Below are 21069 nucleotides of genomic sequence, written 5' to 3'. Positions count from 1 at the left end.
CCATGTCCTGTCAGGTTTAATTCTTATATATGTAGATATAAAGATAGAAAAATAAAGTCCCCAAAACATTAACATGGCAGCAATTGCTTTTACAGCCTTTAAGGCTTTGATTTTTTACAGAAGAGTGTCCACCATGCACTTGCACTGCACTTTAATAATAGTAGAATAGAATTATCATATACAAATAGATGAAAATTATATATACATGCAATCGTAATATTAATAATATATATAACAACAAACCACTGTATTCTCTATGACTATTATTATATAAGTATAATAGTCCAAGGTATACTGATTTCTTGCACTACAATATAATAGTTATTACGGTGAGGTTGAATTTCCTGTCATTTATTCATCATCTAAGCACGAACTTCTATCAGAAAAAAATATCTCTGTTAATTAACCCAAGTTTCAGGTATAGAGATGTGATTTGTTTCTGTGACATGCGCTTTTGACCATCCAAAAGAACCTGCGGTCATCCGATGTTCAGTACTTCAGTACTTTGATTTTTAGTGGTTCTCTAAATGGTCGAATGTTGCACCCGGCCCATTTTACCTATACATCAATATTTGACCAGTTTAGTAAGTTAATATAGTAAAAATATGACATTCGGCTCAGTTTATTCAGTCAAAATAAATGTTAAACTCGCTTTCCAAATACTTGGTTTATTTCTCAGTAATCCTAGAAATCGATAATATACTAGTAAACGAATATTTTCAAATTTCGAAATATGATATGAGAATATGTGTACAGATATTCATGAAAAAGGTATCAAGTTTAAGAAAAAGAATATCATCATAGTTTCTCTATAGATCTGAATTTACTCCTCCGTGTATTGGCTCCTAAAATGAGAAATAATAAACATATTTAATTTATCATAAACAGTTTTAACATTTTAAAATTTTGATATATTAAAAATTATGAATAACTAAGGACTTCTGTATGAGATTTTGATTGGTTGATTGTTGTTTACTGAAAAAAATACAGTGGCAAATATTTCATGCATGTTTCGGATTTCCTTTCGGATGTCGATTATTTGACTTTATTGGTTTTAAGTTTTAATCATTAATATCAGATGATTGTGGGAAGTACATCAATAATTCATGGCCACATTGCTCTCAATGTCAAATTCCTCAATTTCAATAACTGTGGTTAAAGTTTTTGAAATTTTAATAACTTTCTTAAACTATTCTGCATTTGTACCAAACTTGGACAGAAGCTTGTTAATGATCATAAGATAATATCCAGAATTAAATAATTCCTGTATTTTACTTATAAATGGACTTAGTTTTTCTGCTGGGAATTATTACATTCACTCTGTGGTTAAAGTTTTAAAATTTTTAATAACTTTCTTAAACTATCCAGGATTTGTACCAAACTTGGCCATGGACAGAAGCTTGTTTATAATCAAAAGCTTTTATCTAGAAGTAAAAGTTGTTAAAATTTTGTACCTGTTTATCCGTATTTTACTTATAAATGGACTTAGTTTTTCTTCCGGTTAATATTACATACAGTTTACATTTATTAGACTCATGAACTATCCTGGATTTTTGCCAAACTTGGACAGATGCTTCTTACAATCAAAAGATAGAATCGAAAGGAATATTTTGATTGATTTTTCCCTCATTTTTGTTGAGCCTTAACAGCAAAAGAGGGCGAGACACTGGGTTCCGCGGAACCCTTATGAATTTTATTATTTTAAGCATAGCAAATTCTGTTTTTTTTTCGTTTTTTTCGAGCGTGTCAGTAATGAAGATTGGTTTGTATCGGACATTATCACATACAAAAATACAAATACTTGAATATAATTGCTACACTGATAATAAAGAAAGGCTAAATAAAGAAATACCAGAATGGAAGTTTATACTTTGTGTAGCGGCAATGCTGACAAGAACATATAATTCCAAAACTAAGATCAGAACACTTGGAAAAAGAGCATCCTGACCGAGAACAAAAAATACTACATCCTCTTTTCGGCCATCCAGAACAATCTGGATGAAGTAACGCTTCCATAACTGAAACGAAAAGTTAGTACTAAACAAAATGCAACTACAAGTTAGAAGTAATAATACTTGTATTTAACATATAAGAAACCACTGTTTCCCTGTCTTTTTATGTTATGTTTGGAACTGCTCAGTGCTTCAATAAAATATGACAACATTAAAGGTATAAAGATTAAAAAATATGATTTTTTACTCAGCCAGTATATTCAGATGATTCGACTTTGATCCTGGACGATAATGAAGAATCTCTAAACAGCGCTCTGAATGAAATAGACTTGTTTTACTCTTGCTCTGGTTTAATTGAAGGCTAACTGTGAAAAAAACCGGGCCAAGTTATATGGATTGGGGCAAAAAGGGGCTGTGGTGAGTAGCCAAACACAAATAAAAAAATTATATGGAACCACTAAGGAAATTTCAAACTCCTAGGCTTTCAATATTGTTTGTTAAAAGTTGATAGATGTGTTGATAACTATTTAGAAAAAAATCAAAAAGTGTCACTATACAAATCCTTGATTAAACGTTTAGAATAAGAATAAGAATACTTTATTACCGTATCACAAATGATATCGGATATGTTCCTTACGTCGTAACTACAATCCCCTTCCCTTTCCTGAATGTGACCTACCGAATTAGACTATTTACCGGATTTGTTATCACATAAGCAACACGACGGGTGCCGCGTGTGGAGCAGGATCTGCTTACCCTTCCGGAGCACCTGAGATCACCCCTAGTTTTTGGTGGGGTTCGTGTTGTTTATTCTTTAGTTTTCTATGTTGTGTCATGTGTACTATTGTTTTTCTGTTTGTCTTTTTCATTTTTAGCCATGGCGTTGCCAGTTTGTTTTAGATTTATGAGTTTGACTGTCCCTTTGGTATCTTTCGTCCCTCTTTTATTAATCAAATTATGGACCCTTGCGGGTTTTAAATTTCATACAATGATTACAATGATTTGTGTTATAACAATGAAATAATAAAATGAAATACATCACAATAGAAACGTTTAACTTATATAAACGTCTTCGCGGCAGCAGTCCTTTTGCGCCAATTACTGTTTTTTAGGGGTATCATTTGCGCCAAATTTTGTTTTCAAAATGTATCATTTGCGCCTATAATCGAAACTCATTTTCGCCATTTTACCTGTACACATATCAATCATAAATAATAATGATTAATATTTATTCTTATTTTTGGTTTTAAAAGTATTATATGATTGGAGAAATTTCGCCGTTAAGATGAGCATCTGGAGAAAAATGACTTGAAATGCAGTAGACAGTCCATGTACAGAGAGAGAAGAAAACTTATTGCTTTGCTGAATATTTAATACAAGATATGCCAAAACAGAAGACATTATAAGCTTTTGCTGATTACGTTTTAGCCACAAACGTTGATGAAACAGTGCTTTGCTTCCACTATCCGTATGGGCTGAAACTCTATCTACCGCAAGACGTACTAGTAATGGAGCAGAAGCATTCCATGGGGAATTATTATGAACTGTTTTATGCATTTCATCCTTCAATGTTTGTCTTTTTGGACAATAAAGTGAAGTTACAAGCTACTACATACTTCAAATTAGGAAATACCCATGCAGTAGCAGTAAGAAGAAAGTATGTTTCCGAAAAGGAAGCATTTGCCGTGTAAACTGCCGGTTCCAAGTCCGAATAAAGGTGGAGGGAAGTAATTTTTCTTCTAATTGGCGCAATCGTATGTTTTATTTTTGGCGCAAATGATACCATGTAATTTTAAAACAGGTGGCGCAGACGTAGCATTGGAGAAAAAAAGTTGTGGCGCAAAAGGACGCATTTTTGGCGCAAACGGATCTCTCCCGTCTTAGCAGGGAACTTATAAAACATTGGAGTTCTATGTGTAATAGTGAGAAGTCATCGTAAATAGTTTTCACTGTAAAGTTGCCTTCTTATTTAAGCAGGTTTTATGAAATGCGAAATTCCTACAATTGAAAGTGGAGAGAAACCGACACCGTTGTTTTATTAATTAACTATGGTAAACCGTATTAGAAGGACAATAATGCTTACCATTAACAGCAAGTACTAGCATAACAACACATAGTAAAACTGGTCTCTTCATATTTTAAGAATAATCTCTGTGTTCTATTTAATGGAAAAACAAAGCAAATCTTTTATGTATAGCATGGTAAAAAGTGACAGGATCATCAATATATAATCTGTTTTGTTAAGTCATCCAATAAAAAGCCGAAAATAAGTATTCTGAAACACAAAATGAAGGCCTGAAACAATTGTGCACAAAAGTGAAATTTCGCGCGCAGATGCTGCATTGTTCAAGCCGGCCAAATCCTTATGTTTCTCCCAAGTCCCCCCTCCCACTCTGTTCAAGTCATTCAAATCCGGCAGCGACCCTTTCCACCCACCTCCCAACAAAAATCAAAATGAAAACAAATGGACGTCCTTATTGTGTAATAATGCAATTTCTTTTCCTCTTTTTGGAGAAACTCAAACCCTGAAATTAAAGCAGACACAGAAACTTCAAAACTTCAAACAAATGATGCAAGATTCACTATAATTTCTTGCAAAGAAAGCAATGAAATATGGCATTTGACATTTTTCAGATTTCAAGTTAGCGTACAGTGCCAGTAAACTTACCTTTTACGTAGTTGTCATCTTATAGTATATGTCAGGGTCGAATTTTAAGGAAAGTTGTAACTGTTTTTGTTGCGCAAATAAACACAATAGTTGTAAATAGTGTGATGTCATGTCATTTCATCACCGTATGATACGAAGCTTTATAACGAGCTTCATGTCGACCAGACTAACAGGCGATGAACAATTCTGAAGGGTTCCAAGGCGTCAATGTTTATAATGTCTTTGCACTTAATTCGTTGAATGACTGATTGATTTTTTAGTATGGGAAATATGATTTATGTAATATTTTTTTGGCTTTGAACTAGTCCCCAGGTGCATTGAGCACTCCTAGAATGGTACTTTGTGTCTTTTGTCGTTATGTTCATTGTGTTTGTGCTTTTTGCCGATCTGGTTGAAAGATGGACGTCAAGTTGGTTACTTATTCCCTATTCCCTATTCGTTACCTATTCCCTATTCCCTATTCGTTACCTATTCCCTAATCGTTACCTATTCGTTACATATTCCCTATTCCCTATTCGTTACCTATCCGTTACCTATTCCCTATTCCCTATCGTTACTTATTCCCTATTCCCTATTCGTTACCTATTCGTTACTTATTCACGGCCCTATTCCCTATTCGTTACTTATTCCCTATTCCCTATTCCCTATTCGTTACTTATTCCCTATTCCCTATTCCCTATTCGTTACTTATTCCCTATTCCCTATTCGTTACCTTTTCGTTACTTATTCCCTATTCCCTATTCGTTACCTATTCGTTACTTATTCCTTATTACCTATTCGTTACCTATTCGTTACTTATAACTTATCCCTTATTCGTTACTTATTCGATTTCTGATATCCTTCCGCCTTTTTAATTGTTTATATTCTTATCTCTGGTTATAGTTCTAAATTTGTTGAGGTAAAATGACCTTTTTATGACCTATTTATATGTGTTTGTGCTCAACCGATCCTGTTGCTTTATGTTCGATACTTATTTGTTTCTATTTATGGTTTTTATACGTTCTACCTTTTAAATGTTTTATATTCGTATGTTTGAAGATCTGGTTCTTGGTCCGAAGAGGTGAAATCACCTTTTAGCGCTTGTATAAAAATGAAGATGTGGTATCATCGCCAATGAGACAACTCCCCACAATAGACCAAAATGACACAGAAATTAACAACTATAGGTCACGATACGGCCTTCAACAATAAGCAAAGCCCATACCGCATGGTCAGCTATAAAACATGTTAGCGGGTGTACATCGTTTCGGAGCTTGACTAATACCTTGTTTATAACACGCGTATTATATGTTGCTTCTTTTAGAATATGATTTTCAATTGTGTTCTTGTCTCTGACGGTAACTGTGTGTTCTTAGAGATGAAATAACCCTATAAGCGCGTATGTACCCGTTCCAGCGCTCGGTTTATACCCTGTTACTTATTCGTTCCTTAATCGCTTTTAATACGCGTGGTATACGTTGCACCTTTTAAAAAAGGATTTAAATTGTTTTCTTGTTTCTAGTGGTCGATTTCGTTTCTAAGAGTTGATATAACCCTATCAGCGCGTATGTATGTATTGATACCCTGTTACTTATTCGCGTATAAAACGTGTGTTATACGTTGCACATTTAAAAAAAAATGATTTTCAATTGTTTTCTTGTCACTGGTGGTAAATTTGGGTTCTAAGGGGTGATTTAACCCTATAAGCGCGTATGTACCCGTTTCAGCGCTCGACTGTTACCCTGTTACTTATTCATTTCTTATTCACGTCTCGTACGTTTGTTATACGTTGCACCTTTTAGAAAATGATTTTCAATTGTTTTCTTGTCTCTGGTGGTACCTATGTGTTCTAAGAGGGGAAAAACCCTATTAGCGCCTATGTACCCGTTTCAGCGCTACACTGTTATCCTGTTACTTATTCGTTCCTTATTCGCTTATAAAACGTTTGTTATACGTTCCAATTTAAAAAAAAGAATTATTTTCGTGTCTCTTGTGGTTACTGCCGGTTCCTAGAGGTGAAATAACCCTAATAGAACATATGTACCCGTTTCAGCGCTCGACTGATACCCTGTAACTTATTCGTTCCTTATTCGCTTATAATACGCGTGGTATACGTTGCACCTTGAAATAAATCGATTATCGATTGTTTTTATGTCTGGCGGTAATTATGTGTTCTCTGAGGTGAAAAACCCTATTAGCGCCTATGTACCCGTTTCAGCGCTACACTGATACCCTGTTACTTATTCGTTCCTTATTCGCTTATTAAACGTGTGTTATGCGTTGCACTTTAAAAATGAAATATTTTTGTGTCTCTGGTGGTAACTGTCGGTTCTTAGAGGTGAAATAACCCTAATCGAACATATGTACCCGTTAAAGCGCTCGACTGATAACCTGTTACTTATTCGTTCCTTATTCGTTTTAGTACTGCAACCAGAGTTCATTTTTTTAAACTTTAATGGTCCGGAAGAACACACACCTAAATTATATATCGATGGAAAGAGGAAAACGTGTACAATAAGAAAAGTTGGGTCGTAAAAATCCAGAGTGGTCACAATTTTGTGAAATTGAGGTCAAAGGTCAGACCTAAAAATATCAATATTTCAACCACAAGGACAAAAAGGAGAAATATTCTGATATTTATTCAATAGAATGCTACAAAAACGATTCAATCATAAGCATATGCTATAAACGATGTTAAAACGACAAATTTGACTACTTATATACAGAGCTGCCATTACAAAATGGCGTTGATTTGGAACCTTCTGATTTTTTTCCATTTAAGACATAGCAAAAGAAGAAGTGGCCTTGACCTTTTCACATCCATAAACTTTCATATTGTGTATAGTATTTCACTACAGTGTATTACAGAATTATTTTCTAAAGTTTAAAACACCACTTTATCAAATTATTTCAATATTTTTTCTATCTTTGAAAAAAACAAAATTCAAGCGCTGAAACAGTGTTTTTAATTTTGCATCTTAAAGGTTGTGTATTTTGTGAAAATTAGTATCTAGTTATAGATAAATACATATTGTGTTTTGCAAAGTCTGGACAGAGCAGTTATAACACCAACTATACTATAGTCACCCGAGGCGAATGCGAGGTCTCTTTTTTATAAGAACAAGTTCGGCGCAGGACATAGTTTGTTCAAAGCAAACACAGTTTTTGAGTACAAATGCTATCTGGAGCGTAACTACCGTCCTGATACGGTCAAACTCGTCAGATATAGTCTTACCTTTGCATAGGAAACACAAAATAAATGTGAGTACAAAGTTTCGATCAATGTTCGTGACCCATATTCCCATATGCATATGCATGATGTATCTGCACTGCCAATCCCAAATGTAATGGGGCGAATGTTGCTACAAAAACGATTGATTTTGTAATAGCCATACGTTTACGAATTTTTGTTAACTTTAGGGACAATATACGGTTCAGAAGCTCCTTTGTGTTATTTTTCATCAATTAACTAACAAATGAATTTTTGAGCCTAGGCTCCTTGTTGAAGACCGGACCGTGACCTTTAATGGTAGCATTGCGGCACTCATATCACATCTTCTATATCTATTAACAAGCTATGCGGGCATCATTTCCATAGAAATACCAAAACGAGGACATAGCTCATAAGAGCACTGGTGGCAGGGTGAAGTAGTTGTTCTTCTTTTAATGTATCCTTGATATTTTCAGACACAACTTGGTGTAATTCTGAAAGTCTTAACATAGACTTCAATTTTCCTGCAGCAGATATGGCATCCCCTAAATTGAGTTCAGAGCTAAACTCTATATTTCATATCCCTTGGCCCCACTGTGTCTGAATTGTAAGGTGTCACAATATCTAGTTAGTTCTGGAGTTTGGTAGTTTGGTAAGCATCAGAGACAATCTTGGGTAAAATTGATTGGTATATATAGAGGATGTACTACATGAGAAAGGCTTTTTCTTATGGAAGAACAAATCACATCACTAACAATCGTTATTAATGAACTGACAGCAAGTTCAAATTCTAATTTTTCAGTAACTGTTTTACTTAATTGCACAGGTGTTGACTTCAGTAAGTACTTGGTTATGCATGGATAAATGATTACTCACATTAATAAGCACAACTTAAAAGACTGTCAACACGTTTAAAGGACTCAGTTTTGCGTAGTTTTCTGGGTTTTTTTAAAGTTTTTTTTTTACACAAAAACCCTGTTTTCATATCCAAACTACAAGGAAGAAACTGAGCGCGAGATCGTATAAAAGTGTCAGGTTGTGAGGATACATGTAGATTAGTTTGATCACATATATGGATTTCTGTTGTTTCTAATTTGAAGTTCCCCAAGGGTGACTGGGGAAACGAAATATGGTCACTTGGTCTTCCCCCGACCGGCAGTAAAACGAAGTGGGGCGTCCGTTTGACTGTGCGGGATGTATCAAGTTCGCAGTCACGTCCGGTCAGAATGGGGACGTTAAATCCGATGCCTCGTGTAAAGGGAGTGTCACGTTCTTTGCACGTTAAATACCCTTGCACTAACTCTTTAAGGGGTCCGTAGATGGTATGTTGCAATGGACAATTTCTGTCCCAATCCAATATACCATCATTTTCCATTGGCAGTCTAAATTTTCCCGATCATCATCCCGAATGGCCTCTATTATGACAAAACCTACCTATTGTTTTTATTGATAACTTGTTCTCATCCTGAACATGCATGAAATATTTGCCACTGGACGTTAAGCAACCAACAATCAATCAATCTAAATTAAAGATGCACACCAAGTTTGCATTCTGGTGCAAGTCTCATAACATCACTGATGATTCGCCCACGGGAAGCAGAATATCAAGAGAAGTTGGTTTTAGCATCACCTTGTCACACACCAAATCTCTGCGAAACTTCAATAGTACTTTCCCCCCGACCACTTGCATGCATATTAATTGCTCTGAGGTTAAACATTGACATACAATGTATTTTCACACAATGTCAACTATAGTCATTATCCGGAAAAACTTCTTATCCGAAGGATTTGGTTAACTTTTATATAAAGTCAAAATTTTATTAACAAAAATATAACTTTTTTACAGAAAATACACGAAAGAACTACTATATATATTCAAATCACTCAAAAATAAATTAACTTCTCCTACAAAATCTACATAATTACATCGAAACTATCAAATTGATAGTGAAGGAAAAAATAAATGGTGGAGCTGATTGACGGATAGGAAATTTCCGTAATAAAAAAAGGTACAAATGATGTTTTTATTTTTGAGTTTTTGACAAAATTGTTTGGAATTTGCCCAACAAAATTTGCATGCAGTATCGCAATAATATGTTTTGTCTTCTCAAATGTCAAATACTGTTTTTGAATCATATGTTTTCTCGTTTTCAAAGAAAAACGCGTTAAATTTCTATCTAAAAAATCAGCCAACTTTAAGTTTGAAAGTTTTACTTGGAGATGGTATTATATTTATGTCTTTATCATTCCGATGATCCTTGATGATATGTGCATAGAAAATATTGACGAAAATAGCGGGAAATTTAACCAAAAAATATATTTTTGGATTTTAAGGTAACTACCCAAAACCGTAAATTGAGGGGTACCCCCATTAAAGGAATAAAATACAAAAATGTGACCATAGAAACTTTTTACGACCCGACGGAAATTAAAATATAGATATTATTCTATCATTTAAAACAATTTGCAGCCGTGTGTTATTCCGGACCATTAAACTCGTTAACTAAGCGTCTTTGTCGATGTCAGTTGCAGTACTATTTTTGATACGCGTGGTATACGTTGCACCTTGAAATAAATCGATTTTCAATTGTGTTCATGTCTCTGGTGGTAACAATGTGTTCTTAGAGATGACATAACCCTATTAGCGCGTATGTACCCGTTCCAGCGCTCGGTTAATAACCTGTTACTTATTCGTCCCTTATTCGATTTTAATACACGGGGTATACGTTGCACTTGAAATATATCGTTTTTCAATTGTGTTCATGTCTCTGTTGGTAACAATGTGTTCTTAGAGATGAAATGACCCTATTAGCGCGCATGTACCAGTTCGAGCGCTCGGATAATACCGTGTTACTTATTCGTTTCTTAATTCGCATTTAACACGCGGGGTGTACGTTGCACCTTGAAATAAATCGTTTTTCAATTGTGTGCATGTCTCTGGTGGTAACAATGTGTTCTTAGAGATGAAATAATCCTATTAGAGCGTATGTACCCGTTCCAGCGCTCACCAGAGACATGAACACAATTGAAAATCATTTTCTAAAAGGTGCAACGGATAACAAACGTATTATAAGCGAATAAGTAACGAATAAGTAACAGGGTATCATCCGAGCGCTGGAACGGGTATATACGCGCTAATAGGGTTATTTCATCTCTAAGAACACATTGTTACCACCAGAGACATGAACACAATTGAAAATCCTTTTCTAAAAGGTGCAACGTATAACAAACGTATTATAAACGAAAAGTAACGAATAAGTAACAGGGTTCTAACCTAGCGCTGGAACGGATACATACGCGCTAATAGGGTAATTTCATCTCTAAAAACACATTGTTACCAACAGAGACATGAACACAATTGAAAATCGATTTATTTCAAGGTGCAACGTATACCACGCGTATTAAAAGCGAAAAAGGAACGAATAAGTAACAGGGTATCAGTGTAGCGGTGAAACGCGTTCATATGCGCTAATAGTTTTTTTTCACCTCAGAGAAGACGTAATTATCGCCAGAGACATGAAAACAATTGATAATCGATTTTTTTTAAGGTGCAACGTATACCACGCGTATTAAAAGCGAATAAGTTACAGGGTATCAGTCGAGCGCTGAAACGGGTACATATGATCTATTAGGGTTATTTCACCTCTAAGAACTGGCAGTAACCACCAAAGACACGAAAATATATCTTTTTAAAATTGGAACGTATAACACACTTTTTATAAGCGAATGAGGAACGAATAAGTAACAGGATAACAGTGTAGCGCTGAAACGGGTACATAGGCGCTTGATACGGTGCTTTTTGTCCGCAATTCGCTTTTTGTCCGCTTTTGCTTTTTGTCCGATAATTTTGCTTTTTGTCCGACACTTTTGCTTTTTGTCCGTTTTGCTTTTTGTCCGATTATTTTGCTTTTTGTCCGACACTTTTGCTTTTTTGGCCAGTGAATCAAATGGCGAATGGTCACTATGTCTAATGGCAAATGGTCACTATGTCTAATGGCAAATGGTCACTATGTCCAATGGCAAATGGCCCGTGAATCTGATGGCAAATGGTCACCATGTCTAATGGCGAATTGCCAGTGAATCTAATGGCAAATGGTCACTATGTCTAATGGTAAATGGCCAGTGAATCTAATTGCAAATGGTCACCATGGCAAATGGTCAGTGAATCTAATGGCAAATAGTCACCATGTCTAGTGGCAATTGGTCAGTAGTCTAATGGCAAATGATCACTATGTTGGATGGCAAATTTTCAGTGAATCTAATGGCAAATGGCCACTATGTCTAATGGCAAATGGTCAGTGGACCTAATGGCAAATGGTCACTATGTCTAATGGCAATTGGTCACCAAGTCTTGTGGCAAATGGTCAGTGGACCTAATGGCAAATGGTCAGTGGATCTAATGGCGAATGGTCACTATGACTAATGGCAAATGGTCACTATGTCCAATGGTAAATGACCCGTGAATCTGATGGCAAATGGTCACCATGTCTAATGGTGAATTGCCAGTGAATCTAATGGCAAATGGTTACCATGTCTACTTAGATTCACTGGTCATTTGCAATTAGATTTTGTGACCATTTGCCATTAGATCCACTGACCATTTGCCATTAGACAAAGTAACCACTTGCCACAAGACTTCGTGACCAATTGCCATTAGACTTCGTCAAGTCTGTAGGGCGGGAAAAAGTAGAAGTTATTGTTATTTGTTTTCTTCACTGAAATGCAATACTTTTAATACTAATCCGTAAATGGGATAAAATGTTCGGTATATTTTTCTTTAATAGAGTATGCATGTACCATCAAAGAAAGATGAATGTAGTCTGTACTCGGAGTAGTTTTTTGTACTCTAAACACAGCATTTTTTGTCCATTTGTAATAATAATCCTTAAACTCGCAAAAATCATTTAATAAATATAAAAACGAAAGCAATGCGCATGTATGGAATCATATATGATTGTTTGCTTTGTCTATATGCCATTTTGTTTTGAAAAAAATCCGACAATTGATTAACAACACATATATTATTCCATGTAAGCCCTTAAAAAGTTTTAAGTAGTGTGTGTTGATGTGTAAAAGATAAAAGAAAATTGATTTCCGAAAATAAAATGATAATTGTGAACAATTTTAATATATTTTGACAAAAATATACAGTCAATAGGAAAAGAAAAATATGAATAGAAAGTTAGAATTTTGTTTGTAATAGCAACATGATACACTTTGTTTTGCACATAACATTATATCCTCTGTAAGCTGAGAGCTGGACCTTAATGTTTATCATATTTCTCTTAAAAACCCTGCGTAAATTATGTATTATTTTTTTTTTATTAAACTTGATATGTATGAAACATATTCTGCTAGTCTGTAAACCAATATTTTTTTACTTGGAACAACGACCCCAACACTAACCCCTTTTCCAACAAAAATAAAACTATAAAACAATCAAAGTAAAGAATAAAAACAAATAATAATTAGAACTCAGCAAATATCGATCTATGCAATAGTACATAACCGATGTTTAAATTTTATACATCCTCTATTCTAATTTGACCTTTATTTTAGAATAATTTTGATTTTATAATTATATGATCATTGAGTGCAAAGGCACAATTTTTCAAAAGTATTTAATTTTAAAAAGGAAGTAAAACTAACAAACCTTTCGGATATCTACATACAGATAATATTTACATAACATCTTTAAAATTTCAACTTACAAACTACTGTCTGTAGGACTGTCACAAGCAAGAAAAGGAAAACTCCCAGTCGTGCATCCATGATTCCGGCTGTTTGAGTCTCATGTGATGCAAAGTTGCTTATATACACTTAATAAACCCACGTGTGGACACGTACATTGATCAGATATATTGACGAATTCGGGTACGTATTTGTCAATCGAAGTCAATTTAATATTATCCACGGCCGACACTCGGCTAACCGAGAGATTGGTCGGTTAATCTATATTGAGTATGCGGCTATATCGGCGGTTGGTCTGTTAATCGGGTTGGCTAAAGTCTGTTAATCAGGTGTTATCGAGAAAATCATTGAAAGTTCAGCATGTTTCATTGTATAACTTTCTAAATATATTTTCATCATAAAAAGTATTCATGTCTAACAAAACAATTCAATGTACTGAATTTAGTGGTGTAATTATTATTTTTCTAGCTTCGATGTACGATCTATAAAATGAAAAGGCGGGTTACTCATCAATAAATTTATACACATTTTACACACATAAAATGTACACACAATGACACATTGGTTAAATTTACTTGCATTCAATATTTTGAACATCAAAAAAAGAAAGGCATTATGTTTGTTAACCATATTGATATCATTGTGTGAAAAATCTACACGAAAATCTGTATTTTGGTGACATAAATCAATCTTTATTTAAAACCTGGTCTGTTAATGGGTCGGATGTATAAAACCCGGTCTGTTAATTGGTCTGTTAAGAGTTATGAATGGCAATAAAAAGTAAAATTTTATTGCTATATGGGGTGTTATCGGATCAAATGAGTAGGCTCAAGACGAGCGGCAAAATATACGAAAACAACACATGAGCAATGAAACATAACATATACGGAAACAACACATGAAATTGAAAATTGATAAAAATGGTTTCAAAAAGTGTAATATTAAAGTAATATTAATTTCATCCAAGAATGATCGCATATATCATGTTGATTCTGTTTAATTGTCATGAACGACACAAGTTTGTCATCTACATTGGTAACCAGTATATAAATCAGAGATAAACGTCGTAATGTAACTAAACATCAGTAAGTAAAATATATTGGGATGACAAAATATGAAAAATAAAGAAAGAATAATGAGTAAGATAAATAAAATGTAGAAAAAAATGACATAACAATTTAAAGAATACAGAAATAAACAATACCCTCAATCATGGTATACACGAGAATCTGGATGGAAACGCAGAATAAAGAATAATATGTAAGGACAGTAGAGTGATACATTGCTAAAAACGAGAGAAAATAATACTTGCTTAAGAATACACACATGAAACACCGATGGCTTTTGAAACAGTAACGGATTGCGATGTACTTATATTGGTGACAAATTCTATAAGTTTACATGCGGACAACTATGGTCGCAAGTTAATGCCATTTTGCGTTTTAGCGCTTTAGCGTTTTCGCCTTCCATATTCTATATGGCGAAATTGCGAAGTCGAAAATTTCTCGTTTTCGCGTTATCGACTTCGCGATTTCGCCTTTTCCCGATTTCGCGTTTTCGCCCTATAGAATATGAAAGGCGAAATCGCGAAAACGCGAAATGGACTTCACCGGTCACCACAGACAACTGTAGTTCTCCTCTGCACTTATGTAAAAAGGAACTAAACGGAATAAAATTAATTGAAACTTAAAATAACCAAATGTAGCTGTATTCGCTCCTCTCCGTTTACTTCTTTAGAGTGATTTGTAAACAACATATGATTAAGTAATAGAAGAAAAGAACCAATTGGATGATGCTGACGAATTAGGGTTTAACGTCCAGTGACAAATATCATGTTCATATGTGAACGAGAACACGTTATATGTACCCTGTGTTGTATTAGAAAGACACTTTCAGTCGGAATTGAGAACGTGCTACTTCGAACAGACACAAAAATTAAGGCTGATTGGAAAACGTCAATAAAAAATTCATGGATATTCCAGAGGCCAATCCATATCACGGTATATTGAAGTGACACACCCTTCAATTAAATGCAAAGAAAGTCAAAATAAAAATGCTCTTTCTAGGATACTGTGGCACTGTATTGTCATTTTTGTTTACTCAGGAACATCTCATTCTTAAATTTTTCAAGGGGAAAATATAAAGGTAGCAAAATTATTGTCGTGGCTAAATAACTCTTAACTGACACAATTTCAATTGTCCACCCCATTAACAGACTTTATTCTCATAATTTTCACTAAAACGTGGTATTATTCACGTTATTTTACAATTATGAAATATTTACTAATGTCAATTTATTTTTTTGAACCACGGTACTATTTTTTGTCCTTTAAATGATATCTAAATTTGTTTGTTTCGCCTTTTATTAAAAAAATTGCTATGCGTATAAGCATAAATACTACATACTTGCGCGACGCCTTATAGTTTTACTGAAAACTGCGCAGACTAAGAAATGTTTTTACAAGTGCAAATTGTTCTATGATAGATATCATTTTGTCAGACACTTTTCTTTTTTTGATTTGGTTCTTATAACATGCCAAAAATCTGTATATTTAATAGAGTTTAACATTAAATTAAGCGTTTTACTCTTAACAGACGTATAACCAACCCAATTAACAGACCAATCGCCCATATAGCCGCATACTCAATATAGATTAACCGACCAATCTCTCGGTTAGCCGAGTGTCGGCCGTGTTATCCTTCCAATTTGAAAAAAAAGGTTTTAAAAGAATTGGCGAAACAGGTTGTGCTGTTTACGCACAAGATATATTAAAAAATTGACAATAATTACACTTAAAGATTGATGATTGTATCAAAATTAAAAAAAACAAAAAAACTTGTATGTATATTTTTTTGATATGTTATACATAATCATCAGTAAATTAAATGAAGTAACATGAGTTGTTGATTGTATCTTCTAATAGGTTAAAGGCTATCTATATTAAAATGATACTATTGTCCATCCGTAAATATTAATTTAAACATTGTAATTACATGTCTAATCAGTATACCTTCTCATATATCTGAAATTGTCATTATTTCCGAATATTGCATCTCCTTGTTTTGGCTACGTAACACATGTTTTAATTGTATTTTAAAAATACAATTATATTTCACCGATGTGATAACTTACACCGACGCATGTTGAATTTGAATAGTGCATTGCTTCTTTTTATTCTAAAAATAATTTTTGGAAGTTACACATGTAGAATAAGGCAAAACGAAAATTTTTAATAAGTTTAAGCTTGAGAATACTGTTTGAAATTGAAAAATTCCATGCAGTTTCAAAATTTGTTTTATTCATCTTAATAATCTGTGTGAACTGTGTTATATATATTTCCTAAGACGGCGTCCCCGAAAAAAAAAATAAAATAGCATTGTTGAGTTCCAGAAAAAAATTAAAATAGCCTTTCCAGACGTCATAACTATTTGGACTATACTTGCGGTAGCTACACCCTGTAAAGTTGATGAAAGTGCACGCCTTCGTGCATCTGACGATTTAAAATGCTGTATTACATGATGATTAAAATTAAAACTGAGTGACAATCTTGTTGTATTTGTAAAATCAAGGAATTGCAATTCCTTGTTAGAATTGACGACCAAGGTCCATCTCAGTGGCAGATCCAGAACTTTTTCTAAGGGGGAGGGGGGCTGACTGTCATGCTTCAATGATTCCCTATATAATCAACCAAATTTTTCCCACGAAAATGGGGCCCGCAGACCCCCCCCCCCCCCCCCTGGATCCGCCTATGCATCTGCAAGTATTTTACGAACAATTTTGCTTGATCAATAGATAAAAAAACAAATTTCCGCAATTTCACAATTCAAACTGGGATAAGCATTCAATTATTTTGCCATTCGGAGCCTATTCGGTATAAGTTTTGCTTATTTGTGAAGGCTATATGGTGACTTTAACTAGAGCTAGGGCGTTCATGTGGGATTATGGAATTGGGAATAGTGGACAAAAATATAAATAATGGATTAAGAAATAAATAAAATAGCGAGAATATTGGTGTTATAAAATATAACGAGAAAAGGATAAAAAGTATAAAAAATAGAGAAATATGGCCTAAAATATCAAAGAATACAGAAATTAAGAACCCCGAATCCAGACCATCATACCAGTTGCCTTAATGAACGTTAGTTTGTCTCTGGGAGATTTTTATTGGTTATCATACGGTTTCTCTTTATTTCTATGTATATTAATTAAGATGCGAGCTTTCATTATTTGACAACATATTACATATCACATTATAAAAAAGACTATTATTTTGCAAACTACCATAGATTTCCGGTAATTGTTCTGCATAAAACCACATTGGAGTCCCTGTATTTTTTTTTCAAGTTGACCTCAGCTACCCACCCTACCCCATCATTACAGAAAAGTTAATAAACAAATTTCTACGGAAATACTTTTGTCCACACAATGTGTAAAGGGGGGTTGGATAGCTGATGTCTACTGGAGAAAAAAACCAAGGTTGCTTGCTGTTCAGCTTTTTTTTTTTTATATAGGTCCAAAGTTGAGGTCGGACACCCAGCCCCACCCTTACCGAAAATGTAATAAAATTTGACCGCACTAGGTGCAAAGGGAAGGTAGGAAGCTGAGGTCTACAGTAGAAAAAATACAGGGTGTTGTTATGCTTAGTGTTTTTTTTCTAAAGTAGGTCTTAAGTTGAGGTCGGATACCCCACCCAACCCAACCGTTACAGTTAATTAAAAATATTCGGCAACACTTTTATCTGCACTAGGTGAAAACGTAAGCTAGAGATCTATGGCCTACTTGATCAAAATTACAAGTTAATGTATAGCACGGATTAATTTTTTTAAGCTAATAAATAATTTCCTTGCCCACCATACTTTGAATACAAAAAATAAACCTTTCGTCAAATCATAATTAAGCGAATTCTACTAGTTCAGATGTAGAATGCTTTTTAAAAACAGTTTTGTGTGGCAAAAAAAGTTAATGCACGAGTGACTATTTGCAATTAGATTCACTGGCCATTTGCCATTAGACATAGTGACCATTTGCCATTAGATTCAATGGCAATTCGCCATTAGACATGGTGACCATTTGCCATCTGATTCACGGGCCATTTGCCATTGGACATAGTGACCATTTGCCATTAGACATAGTGACCATTCTCCATTAGATCCACTGACCATTTGCCATTAGGTCCGCTGACCATTTGCCACAAGACTTGGTGACCAATTGCCATTAGACATAGTGACATTTTGCCATAAGATTCACTGGCAATTCGCCATTAGACATGGTGACCATTTGCCATCAGATTCACGGGCCATTTGCCATTGGACATAGTGACCATTCGCCATTAGATTCACTGGCCAAAAAAGCAAAAGTGTCGGACAAAAAGCAAAATGATCGGACAAAAAGCAAAACGGACAAAAAGCAAAAGTGTCGGACAAAAAGCAAAATAATCGGACAAAAAGCAAAACGGACAAAAAGCAACGGACAAAACGCAAAAGTGTCGGACAAAAAGCAAAATTATCGGAAAAAAAGTACCGTATCAGGCGCTTAAAGGTTTTTTTCCCTATTAGAACACATAGGTACCACAAGAGACATGAAAACAATTGAAAATCATTTTCTAAAAGGTGCAACGTATAACCAAGGAGGTAATATAACCTACTTGTTATAACAAACGTATGAGACGCGAATAAGAAACGAATAAGTAAAAGGGTAACAGTCGAGCGCTGAAACGGGTACATACACGCTTATAGGTTTAAATCACCCCTTAGAACCCAAATTTTCCACCAGTGACAAGAAAACAATTGAAAATCATTTTTTTTTAAATGTGCAACGTATAACATACGTATTATACGCGAATAAGGAACGAATAAGTAACAGGGTATCAGTCGAGCGCTGAAACTGTTATATACGCCCTGATAGGGTTATATCACCTCTTAGAAACGCAATCTACCACTAGAAACAAGAAAACAATTTAAAACCCCTTTTTTAAAAGGTGCAACGTATACCACGCGTATTAAAAGCGATTAAGGAACGAATAAGTAACAGGATATAAACCGAGCGCTGGAATGGGTACATACGTGCTCAGTGAATAGGGTGATTTCATCTGTAAGAACACATAGGTACCGCCAGATACAAGAACACAATTGAAAATCATTTTCTAAAAGCTGCAACGTATAATACGCATGTTATAAACAAGGTATTAGTCAAGCTCCGAAACGATGTACACTCCGCTAACATGTTTTATAGCTGACCATGCGGTATGGGCTTTGCTTATTGTTGAAGGCCGTATCGTGACCTGCAGTTGTTAATTTCTGTGTCATTTTGGTCTATTGTGGTGAGTTGTCTCATTGGCGATCATACCACATCTTCATTTTTATACAAGCGCTAAAAGGTGATTTCACCTCTTCGAACCAAGAACCAGATCTTCAAACATACAAATATAAAACATTTAAAAGGTAAAACGTATAAAAATCAAATAAGAAACAAATAAGTATCGAACATGAATCAACAGGATCGGTTGAGCACAAACACATATAAATTGGTCATAAAAAGTTCATTTTACCTCAACAAATTTAGAACTATAACCAGAGATAAGAATATAAACAATTAAAAAGGGGGAAGGATATCAAAAATCGAATAAGTAACGAATAAGGAATAAGTAACGAATAGGTAATAAGGAATAAGAAACGAATAGGTCACGAATAAGGAATAAGGAATAAGTAACGAATAGGGAAAAAGGAATAAGTAACGAATAGGGAATAGGGAATAAGTTACGAATAGGTAACGAATAGGGAATAGGGAATAATTAACAAATAGGTATAACGAATAGGGAATAGAGAATAAGTAACGAATAGGTAACGAATAGGTAACGAATAGGGAATAGTGGGAATAAGTAACGAATAGGTAACAAATAGGGAATAGGGAATAAGTAACGAATAGGTAACGAATAGGGAATAGGGAATAAGTAACGAATAGGTAACGAATAGGGAATAGGGAATAAGTAACGAATAGGTAACGAATAGGGAATAGGGAATAAGTAACGAATAGGTAACGAATAGGGAATAGGGAATAAGTAACGAATAGGGAATAGGGAATAAGTAACGAATAGGTAACGAATAGGGAATAGGTAACGAAAAGGGAATAGGTAACGAATAGGGAATAGGGAAAAGGTAACGAATAGGGAATAGGGAATAGGTAACGAAAAGGGAATAGGGAATAAGAAACCAACTTGACGTCCATTGAGTCAAGGCATTTCCTACTGGATTTTTTTTTACAGTTTGGTATTATGTTGTACTGTTTCACGATTGTCCATGGCTAGGAAAAGGATTCAGCGTTCACGCACACATGTTTCTGTAGATGCCTTTCCCAGTAGCTTGTTATTCAGCTGTTCAGTAGTTGTTGTTAATTGCCGTCTATTATGTCAGTTTCTTTTTAATTTATTGTTTTGTCACAAATTAGGCCATTGATTTTCTTCGTTCACATTGATTCACATTTTATCATGTTGGTGCCTTTTATGTTATTTGGTCATTATTGAAGGCCACGTACGATGACCTTTAATTGCTTAAAATCCATGTCATTTTGT

General features: G+C 34.5%; 1 long non-coding RNA gene across 2 annotated transcripts; it reads right to left on the bottom strand.

Moving 5' to 3' along the window:
* Positions 1 to 652: 652 nt before the first annotated feature.
* Positions 653 to 13650, bottom strand: LOC139488281 (uncharacterized). 2 transcript variants are annotated; one of them, XR_011655973.1, is made up of 4 exons: positions 13522 to 13650; positions 4036 to 4110; positions 1853 to 2018; positions 653 to 845 (listed from the first exon to the last, which is right to left on the bottom strand). It is a non-coding gene; the product is annotated as an uncharacterized lncRNA (long non-coding RNA). The 2 variants fall into 2 exon arrangements; XR_011655974.1 differs by having other exon boundaries at positions 1871 to 2018.
* Positions 13651 to 21069: the final 7419 nt, after the last annotated feature.

Source organism: Mytilus edulis, chromosome 9 (genome assembly GCF_963676685.1).
Source record: "Mytilus edulis chromosome 9, xbMytEdul2.2, whole genome shotgun sequence".
In the NCBI taxonomy this organism is placed as follows: Eukaryota; Metazoa; Mollusca; class Bivalvia; order Mytilida; family Mytilidae; genus Mytilus; species Mytilus edulis.
Note: the sequence above shows the minus strand (reverse complement) of the source record. Positions and strands in the feature narration are given on the sequence as shown.